Source organism: Orcinus orca, chromosome 8 (genome assembly GCF_937001465.1).
Source record: "Orcinus orca chromosome 8, mOrcOrc1.1, whole genome shotgun sequence".
Classification (NCBI taxonomy): Eukaryota; Metazoa; Chordata; class Mammalia; order Artiodactyla; family Delphinidae; genus Orcinus; species Orcinus orca.
The window spans coordinates 10,552,462-10,564,055 of record NC_064566.1 but is presented as its reverse complement, the minus strand read 5'-3'; positions in this window follow the sequence as shown (position 1 = coordinate 10,564,055).

The window sequence follows — 11,594 nt, the reverse complement described above, 5'->3', positions numbered from 1 at the left end:
AAACTACAAAACTCTCAGAAGAAAACACAGGTATAAACTTCATAACCTTGGGTTAGACAATGGTTTCTTAGGTATGACAACAAAAGCATAAACAAATTAAAAAGTGAACGTCATCAAAATTAAAAACTTTTGTGCTGCAAAGGGCACTGTAAAGAAAGTGAAAACCACCTACAGAAGGGGAGAAAATATTTGCAAATTATATATCTGATAAGGGTCTAGTATCCAGAACGTATAAAGAAAGCTTACAGCTCAGCAATAAAAAGACAAATAATACATTTAAACTTGGGCAAAGGATTTGAATATATATTTGTCCAAAGAAAATATACAAATGGTCAATAAGCATATGAAAAGATGCTCATCACTAGTCACTAGGGAAATGCAAATCAAAACCACAATGAGATATGACTTCACACCCATGGGGATGGCTATAATCAAAAAGAAAGTAACGAGCTTGGTGAGGATTTGGAAAAATTAGAACCCTCATACATTGCTAGTGGTAATGTAAAATGGTGTAGCTGCTTTGAGACATTGTTTGGCAGTTCCTCAAAAAGCTAGACATAGAGTTACTATAAGGTAAGGCTCAGTAGTCCACGACTAGGTATATACCTAGGAAGAGTGAAAACACAGGATCACACACAAACTTTTATACACATGTTCACAGGAGCGTTATTCATAATAGGCAAAAAGTGGAAACAACCCAGATGTCTATCAACTGATGAACAGATAAAGAAAATGTGCTATATCCATATAATGAAACATTATTCAGCCATGAAAGGAATGATGTACCGGTACATGTCATAACATACATGAGCCTTAAAAATATCATTTTAAGTATAAGAAGTCAGATATAAGAAACTATATATTGTATGATTCCATTTATATGAAATGCACATATAGGTAAATCCATAAAAACAAAAAATAGATATAGGCAGGAGACGGGGGGGCAGGAGAGACAGAAAGTGACTGCTAATTAATTAGGCTTCCTTTGGCAGGATGAAAATATTCTGTAATTATATAATGGTGCAATGATGGTTGCATAATTTTGTGAATATATTAAAAAAACTTTAAAAGATGTGTGAATTATATTCCAATAAAAATAATTTAAAAAGCAATGATAAGTGACATAAGATAGCCAGGAAGGACTAAATAACAGTAAAAGGCTCTAATGCCTAGCACAAAATAATTGCTCCATAATATTACAGGAACGAGCTCAATGAAGGCTAGGATATTACAAGGAAATCTCACGGAATAGAAGGGAGTTGAGTTGAATTTTAGAGAATAAGTAGAAATTATATAATAAGAGAAAAAGAACATTCCAGGTAGGAGGAACACTACCTATACAGGATAAAACAGAAACATTCTAGTTGTGTTCACAGCCAATCAGAATAGCCTAGATGGATTATGGTTAAATCAGGGTGTAATTAACTTAAGGCAATAGACAAAGACTGGAACCACACTATGCAGGGTCTTAAGTGCTCATGGCATCTGGACTTTAATCCATAAGCATTAGAGAATCATTGGAGGTGAACTGAGTAGGGAAGAAAGAAATTACAATTAATAGTTTAGAAAACAAGTGAGACAGTAGGAGTAAACAAGGAACTAGACCTGAATTAAAGACTAGAAATAAAGGTAGGGGGCTATATTTTAGACATTTGGGGGTAGAAAGGACTTAATAAATGTGAAGGAATTTATTAGCTATAAGGAGTGAAAAAGAGGAAGAAATCAAAACATCTCTCAGCTTTGGGTTTGGATGATGGGAAGTAGGAAGGGCATTAGATGGTGACGATGCTAAAAGAGAGAGAGAGGAAGCTGAGAAAGGAGCAGCATGGGAATTGGCTCATGAGCTCAGAATGGAGCAGTTCTATGATTTCACATCATAGATTGAAGATTCATTATGATATGCACTGCAAATCGCTGGAAATGCAAGCTTGAAAATCAAATAAGAGAACAGGATTGAAAGAACATGGCACTGCATGAGGAATTCACCTAAAATTGATAAGTTATGGGAATGAATGAGAGTTCCCAGGGGAGGGTGACACCTTGTAAGGAATGCTCACATATGGCTGTCTGAGAAAGTGAAATTAGTGAAGATGAAATTGAGGATGTCAAAGAAAGTAGGAAAGAGATTTAAGAGAATGTCCTGTTTTGGAAGCTAAGGGAGGACAAGCATCTCAAAGGGCCAGGAGGAAGCAGAGCAGTGTTGTTGAGAAATCCTAAGGAACAGGGATTGAATAGAGCTCACTGGATACAGCTAACAGGTCGTCACTAGCAGTATTAGGGGAAACAACTTTAGAAAGGTATTAAGACGAGAAGAAAGACTGCAATTCACTGAAAATTGAATGTGACATGAAAACATTTAAGCTGTGAGAGAAGATTCTGCTTTGGGAATGTTTGGTTGTAAAAGATGGTAGAGAGATAACCGATGGTTTGAGAAACAGGGCAAGAAATTACCCAGAAACAGTGGGTGGTCTAAAACCTGCAGGCACAGGTAGGCACAGGGTGCTTTTCATTTAACAAATTCAAATATTTATTGCACGTGGGCCTGGTTCTAAGTGATGAGGATATAAGCAGTGAACAACACAGACAAAAATTCCTGCCTTTATCGAATTTACATCATTAAATTTCATTAAGGCATTAATCTGCTGTCACTGGTGAGCAATCAAGAGGATATTGGAAAGTTTGGACACTTTTCACTTCAGGTGTTTCACTGCCAACTTATTAACATTCTAACAACTTACTGACAACTGTGTGTGGCTTTAACAGCGTTTTTGATCTTCAAAACAATATTTCCTCAGCTTTGATGGGAACAACGAGCACAGCCAATACGGTAGAAACAAATTTGTGGGCTGCAGCATCAGACAGGAGCAGTATTACTCCAGGAACCAGGTGAGATCAAGGAAGGGAGAAGTAACTGGCCCCCTAAAATGTCAAGAAGCACTCATAGCATGACTATGGGGCACCATTTTTCATCAGCTTCTGCAGGGAAAGAGCTGCCCAGGGATCCATCAACAACTCTCTGTGCTTTGATCTGTACAGGAAATGAAACTCAAAGTTATGCTTTTGCATGTTGCAGGAAACAGCTGCAGTAAATCTACGTTTATGACAGGAACAATCCAAGTCATAAGATGGTAAAAATCTTCATTCAAACTTATTCAATGAAGCAGACACATAATTCTTTGTTCGTTTAAGAAAACTTGCATTTTTAAAAACTCTCATGTGATTCTAATGTGCAGCAGTTTGAGGCCCACTATTCTAAGTTCCTACTATGGAATCCAAATAAGATTTTAAGAAAATAGGTAACTAGTTATCACTTTAAATGACTTCTGAGAGATTGGTCCAAGATGGCAGAGTAGAAGGACATGCTCTCACGCCAACTGGCGAGAGCGCCAGAATCACAACTAACTGCTGAACAATCACTGACAGGAAGATACTGGAACTCGCCGAAAAAGATACCCCACGTCCAAAGACAAAGGAGAAGCCACAGTGAGACGGTAGGAGGGGCGCAATCACGATAAAATCAAACCCCAAAACTGCTGGGAGGGTGACTCACAAACTGGAGAACACTTATACCACAGAAGTCCACCCACTGGAGGGAAGGTTCTGAGCCCCACCTCAGGCTTCCCAACCTGGGGGTCCGGCAACAGGAGGAGCAATTCCTAGAGAATCAGACTTTGAAGGCTAGCAGGATTTGATTGCAGGACTTCGACAGGACTGGGGGAAACAGACACTCCACCCTTGCAGGGCACACACAAAGTAGTGTGCACATCAGGACCCAGGGGAAGGAGCAGTGACCCCACTGGAGACTGAACCAGACCCACCTGCTAGTGTTGGAGGGTCTCCTGCAGAGGCAGGGGTTGGCTGTGTCTCACTGTGAGGACAAGGACACTGGCAACAGAGGTTCTGAGAAGTACGCTTTGGTGTAAGCCCTCCCAGAGTCCGCCATTAGCTCCACCAAAGAGCCCAGGTAGGCTCCAGTATTGGGTCACCTCAGGCCAAACAACCAACAGGGAGGGAACTCAGCCCCACCCATCAGCAGACAAACAGATTAAAGATTTACTGAGCTCTGCCCACCACAGCAACAGCCAGCTCAACTCACCACCAGTCCCTCCCATCAGGAAACTTGCACAAGCCTCTAAGATAGCCACACCCACTAGAGGGCAGACAGCAGAAGCAAGAACTACAATCTTGCAGCCTGTGGAACAAAGACCACAATCACAGAAAGATAGACAAGATGAAAAGGCAGAGGGCTATGTACCAGATGAAGGAACAAGATAAAACCCCAGAAAAACAACTAAATGAAGTGGAGATAGGCAACCTTCCAGAAAAACAGTTCAGAATAATGACAGTGAAGATGATCCAGGACCTCGGAAAAACAATGGAGGCAAAGATTGAGAAGATGCAAGAAATGTTGAACAAAGACCTAGAAGAATTAAAGAACAAACAAACAGAGATGAACAATACAATAACTGAAATGAAAACTACATTAGAAGGAATCAATAGCAGAATAACTGAGGCAGAAGAACAGGTAAGTGACCTGGAAGACAGAATGGTGGAATTCACTGCTGTGGAAGAGAATAAAGAAAAAAGAATGAAAAGAAATGAAGACAGACTAAGAGACCTCTGGGACAACATTTAACACAACAACATGTGCATTATAGGGGTCCCAGAAGGAGAAGAGAGAGAGAAAGGACCAGAGGAAATATTTGAAGAGATTATAGTTGAAAACTTCCCTAACATGGGAAAGGAAATAGCCACCCAAGTCCAGGAAGTGCAGAGAGTCCCATACAGGATAAACCCAAGGAAAAACATGCCAAGACACATAGTAATCAAACTGGCAAAAATTAAAGACAAAGAAAAATTATTGAAAGCAGCAAGGGAAAAACGACAAATAACATACAAGGGAACTCCCATAAGGTTATCAGCTGATTTCTCAGCAGAAACTCTACAAGCCAGAAGGGAGTGGCGTGACATATTTAAAGTGGTGAAAGGGAAGAACCTACAACCAAGATTACTCTACCCGGCAAGGATCTCATTCAGATTTGATGGAGAAATCAAAAGCTTTACAGACGAGCAGAAGCTGAGAGAATTCAGCCCCACTAAACCAGCTCTACAACAAATGCTAAAGGAACTTCTCGAAGTGGGAAACACAAGAGAATAAAAGGACCTACAAAAATAAACCCAAAACAATTAAGAAAATGGTCATAGGAACATACATATCGATAATTACCTTAAACGTGAATGGATTAAATGCTCCAACCAAAACACACAGGCTCACTGAATGGATACAAAAACAAGACCCATGTATATGCTGTCCACAAGAGACCCACTTCAGACCTAGAGACACAGACTGAAAGTGAGGAGATGGAAAAAGATATTCCATGCAAATGGAAATCAAAAGAAAGCTGGAGTAGCAATACTCATATCAGATAAAATAGACTTTAAAATAAAGAATGTTACATGAGACAAGGAAGGACACTACATAATGATCAAGGGATCAATCCAAGAAGAAGATATGACAATTATAAATATATATGCACCCAACATAGGAGCACCTCAATACATAAGGCAAATGCTAACAGCCATAACAGGGGAAATCGATAGTAACACAGTCATAGTAGGGGACTTTAACACCCCACTTTCACCAATGGACAGATCATCCAAAATGAAAATAAATAAGGAAACACAAGCTTTAAATGATACATTAAACAAGAGGGACTTAATTGATATTTATAGGACATCACATCCAAAAACAACAGAATACACTTTCTTCTCAAGTGCTCATGGAATATTCTCCAGGATAGATCATATCTTGGCTCACAAATCAAGCCTTGGTAAATTTAAGAAAATTGAAATCATATTAAGTATCTTTTATGACCACAACTCTATGAGACTAGATATCAATGACAGGAAAAAAACTGTAAAAAAATAGAAACACATGGAGAATAAACAATACACTACTAAATGACGAAGAGATCCCTGAAGAACTCAAAGAGGAAATCAAAAAATGCCTAGAAATAAATCACAAAGAAAACACGATGACTCAAAACCTATGGGATGCAGCAAAAGCAGTTCTAAGAGGGAAATTTACAGCAATACACTCCTACCTCAAGAAACAAGAAATATCTCAAGTAAACAACCTAACCTTACACCTAAAAGAATTAGAGAAAGAGGAACAAGAAAACCCCAAAGTTAGCAGAAGGAAAGAAATCATAAAGGCCAGATCCGAAATAAATGAAAAGAAATGAAGGAAACAATACCAAAGCCCAATAAAACTAAAAACTGGTTCTTTGGGAAGATAAACAAAATTGACCATTAGCCAGACTCATCAAAAAAAAAAAGGGAGAAGACTCAAGTCAACAGACTTAGGAATGAAAAAGAAGTAACAACTGACACTGCAGAAATACAAAGGATCATGAGAGATTACTACAACCAACTTTATGCCAATAAAATGGACAACCTGGAAGAAATGGACAAATTCTTAGAAAAGAACAACCTCCTGAGACTGAACCAGGAAGAAATAGAAAATATAAACAGACCAATCACAAGCACTGAAATTGAAGCTATGATTAACAATCTTGCAACAAACAAAAGCCCCGGCCACATGGCTTCACAGGCAAATTCTATCAAATATTTAGAGAAGAGCTAACACCTATCCTTCTCAAACTCTTCCAAAATATAGCAGAGGGAGAAACACTCCCCAAGTCATTCTATGAGGCCACCATCACCCTGATACCAAAACCAGAAAAAGATGGCACAAAAAAGGAAAACTACAGGCCAGTATCACTGATGAACCATAGATGCAAATTCCTCAACAAAATACTAGCAAACAGAATCCAGCAGCACATTAAAAGGATCATACACCATAATCAAGTGGGGTTTATCCCAGGAATGCAAGCATTCTTCAGTATACGGAAATCAATCAATGTGATAAACCATATTATCAAATTGAAGGAGAAAAACCATATGATCATCTCAATAGATCCAGAAAAAGCTTTTGACAAAATTCAACACCTATTTATGATAAAAACCCTCCAGAAATTAGGCATAGACGAAACTTACCTCAACATAATAAAGGCCAGGTATGAAAAACCCACAGCCGACATCGTTCTCAATGGTGAAAAACTGAAACCATTTCTACCAAGATCAGGGTCAAGACAAGGTTGCCACTCTCTCCACTATTATTCAACATAGTTTTGAAAGTTTTAGCCACAGCAGTCAGAGACGAGAAAGAAATAAAAGGAATCCAAATCAGAAAAGAAGAAGTAAAACTGTCACTCTTTGCCGATGACCTGATACTATACATAGAGAATCCTAAAGATGCTACCAGAAAACTACTAGAGCTAATCAATGGATTTGGTAAAGTAGCAGGTTACAAAATTAATGCACAGTAATCCCTTGCATTCCTAAACACTATTGATGAAAAATCTGAAGGAGAAATTAAAGAAACACTCCCATTTACCACTGCAACAAAAAGAATAAAATACCTAGGAATAAACTTACATAAGGAGGTAAAACACCTATTCTCAGAAAACTATAAGACACTGATGAAAGAAATTAAAGATGATACAAACAGATGGAGAGATATACTATGGTCTTGGATTGGAGGAATCAACACTGTGAATATGACTATATGACCCAAAGCACTCTGCAGATTCAATGCAACCCCTATTAAACTACCACTGGCATTTTTCACAAAAGTAGAATAAAAAATTTCACAATTTGTATGGAAACACAAAAGACCCCAAATAGCCACAGAAATCTTGAGAAAGAAAAATGGAGCTGGAGGAATCAGGCTCCCTGACTTAACACTATACTACAAAGCTACATTAATCAAGACAGTATGGTACTGGCACAAAAACAGAAATGTGGATCAATGGAACAGGGTAGAAAGCCCAGAGATAAACCCATGCACATATGGTCACCTTGTCTTTGATAAAGGAGGCAAGAGTATACAAGGGAGAAAAGACAGCGTCTTCAATAAGTGGTGCTGGGAAAACTGGACAGCTACATGTAAAAGAATGAAATTAGAACACTCCCTAACCTCATACACAAAAATACACTCAAAATGGATTAAAACCTAAATATAAAGCCAGAAACTATAAAACTCTTAGAGGAAAACATTGAAGAACACTCTATGACATAAATCACAGTAAGATCCTTTTGACCCACCTCTTAGAATAAGGGAAATAAAAACAAAAATAAACAAATGGGACCAAATGAAACTTCAAAGCTTTGCACAGCAAAGGAAACCATAAAGAAGATGAAAAGACAACCCTCAGAGTGGGAGAAAATATTTGCAAGCGAAGCAAAGACAAAGGATTAATCTCCAAGATATACAAGCAGCTCATGCAGCTCAATATCAAAAAAACAAACAACCCAATCCAAAAACAGGCAGAAGACCTAAATAGACATTTCTCCAAAGAAGATATACAGTTTGCCAACAAACACATGAAAGGATGCTCAACATCATTAATCATTAGAGAAATGCAAATCAAAACTACAATGAGGTATCACCTTACACCAGTCAAAATGGCCATCATCAAAAAATCTACAAACAATAATTGCTGGAGAGGGTGCGGAGAAAAAGGAACCCTCTTGCACTGTTGGTGGGAATGTAAATTGATACAGCCACTATGTAGAACAGTATGAAGGTTCCTTAAAAAACTAAAAATAGAACTACCATACCATCCAGCAATCCCACTACTGGGCATATACCCTGAGAAAAGCATAATTCAAGAAGAGTCATGTACCAAAATGTTCACTGCAGCTTTATTTACAATAGCCAGGACATGGAAGCAACCTAAACGACCATCGACAGATTAATAGGTAAAGAAGATGTGGTACATATATACAATGGAATGTTAGTCAGCCATGAAAAGAAATGAAATTGAGTTATTTGTAGTGAGGTGGATGGACCTAGAGTCTGTCATACAGAGTGAAGTAAGTCAGAAAGAGAAAAACAAATACTGTATGCTAACACATACATACGGAATCTAGAGGAAAAAATAATGGTTCTGAAGAACCTAGGGGCAGGACAGCAATAAAGACGCAGAAGTAGAGCATGGACTTGAGGACATAGAGAGGGGGAAGGGTAAGCTGGGGTGAAGTGAGAGAGTGGCATGGACATATATACACTACCTAGTGCAAAATAGATAGCTAGTGGGAAGCAGCCTCATCCACAGGGAGATCAGCTCGGTGCTTTGTGTCCAGCTAGAGGGGTGGGATAGGGAGAGTGTGACGGAGACACAAGAGGGAGGAGACATGGGGATATATGTATACCTATAGCTGATTCACTTTGTTATACAGCAGAAACTAATACACCATTGTAAAGCAATTATACTCCAATAAAGTTGTTTAAAAAAATAAAAAAATAAGAGTAGCACCCTGAATCCCTATCAAAATACCCATGGCATTTTTCACAGAGCTACAGCAAATAATTCTAAAATTTGTATGGATACACAAAATACCCTGAATAGCCAAAACTATCTTGAAAAAGAACAAAGCAGGATGTATCATGTTCCCTGACTTCAACCTATACCTCAAAGCTACAGTAATCCAAGCAGTACGGTACTGGCACAAAGCCAGACACATAGATCAGTGGAGCAGAATAGAGAGCTCAGAAATAAACCCACACATTTATGGTCAATTAATCTACAACAAGGGAGGCAAGAATAAATAATACAATGAGGAAAAGACTGCCCTGTCAGTAAATGGTGTTGGGAAGCTGTACAGCTACGTGCAAAAGAATCAAATTACGTTTTCACACCATATTCAAAAATAAACGCAAAATGGATTAAAGACTTAAATGTAAGATCTGAAACCATAAAACCCCTAGAAGAAGATAGGCAGTATATGATTTGATGGTCTTAGCAATATTTTTTTGAGTACGTCTCCTCAAGCAAGAAAGATAAAAGCAAAAATAAACAAACGGGACTACATCAGACTAAAAAGCTTTTGCACAGTGAAGGAAACTATCAACAAAATACAAAGGCAGCCTACGAAATGGGAGAACATATTTGCAAACAATGTATCTGATAAGGGGTTAATACCCCAAATATACAAAGAACTCTTACAACTCAACATCAAAAAACAAACAACCCGATTAAAAAATGAGCCGAGGACCTAAAGAGACATTTTCCCAAAGAAGACATACAGAATGCCAACAGACACAGGAAAAGATGCTTAATGTCACTAATCATCAAGGAAATACAAATGAAAACTGCAATGAGATATCTCAGACCTCTGAGAATGGCTGTTCCCAAAAAGACAAGTTATGAGTGTTAGTGAGGATGTGGAGAAAAGGGAATCTTCATGCTTTGTTGATGGGGATGTAAATTGGTACAGCCAGTATGGAAAACAGTATGTAGATTCCTCAAAAAATTAAAAGTAGAACTACCATATGATCCAGCAATTCCACTTCTGGATATTTTTCCAAAGAAAACAAAAACACTAATTTGAAAAGACATGTGCACCCTATGTTCATTACAGCATTAGCTACAATAGCCAAGAGATGGAAGGAACCTAAGTGTTGACTGATGGATGAATGGATAAAGAAGATGTGGCACGTATACACAGTGGAATATTAGCCATAAAACAGAATGAAATCTTGCCATTTGCGACAACATGGATGGACCTAGAGGGTATTATTCCAAGTGAAATAAGTCAAGCAGAGAAAGACAAATACCATATGATTTTGCTTATATGTGGAATCTAAAAACACAAGTGAACAAACATAACAAAACAGAAATTGAATCATAGATATGGAGAACAAACAGGTGGTTGCCAGAGGGGAGTTGGGTGGGGGGATGAGTAAAATAGGTGAGAGAGATTAAGAGTTACAAACTTCCAGTTACGAAGTAAATGAGTCATGGGGATGAAATGTACAGCATGGGGAATATAGTCAATAATACTGTAATAACCTTGTAAAGTGACAGATGGTAACTAGACTTATTGTGTGATCATTCTGCAATGTATAAAAATATTGAATTATTATGTTGTACACCTGGAACTAATATATGTTGTAGGTCAGTTATACTTAAATTTTTCAAAAAAAGTAGCAGCATGAGAATTTAATTTTGGCCAATACTGTGGGCCACTAAAACATGGGCCATTAATGGTGTCTTTGTGTCACTCATTGACCCTTCCCCAGATCTGGGTCCCACATATTAGAAAGGATGAGCACCCTGGTCATGTTTGGTGGTTACCTTTTATATTCACACTGGGGGTTGTGAGTGGGAGAAATGGAGCCTGATCCCATCCCAACATTAGCAAGCACAGGTGGGGGAGTGGGGAACATAGGACTGGCCTGCCCCAATCTCCATCACCAGATGGAAGATCCTGTTCTCTTTCACTTCTCCCCCAGTTATTGCTTTCTGGAGTAAGAGGTGAAGGAGGTGCATTATGGGCCTAATCTCTCGGGATCCCTGAGTTTTTTTTCTCCATGATCCTTCTCTAATTTTACAAGACACCCCCAAACACACCTTAGCTTTTGCATTATTAATGAGAAATTCTTTTTGTGGGTACAGTATGTCATATAATGTTCATATTTTTCAGACAAGCAAAGCAAAAGTGCTTCCTTAGAAAATGATTTTTGT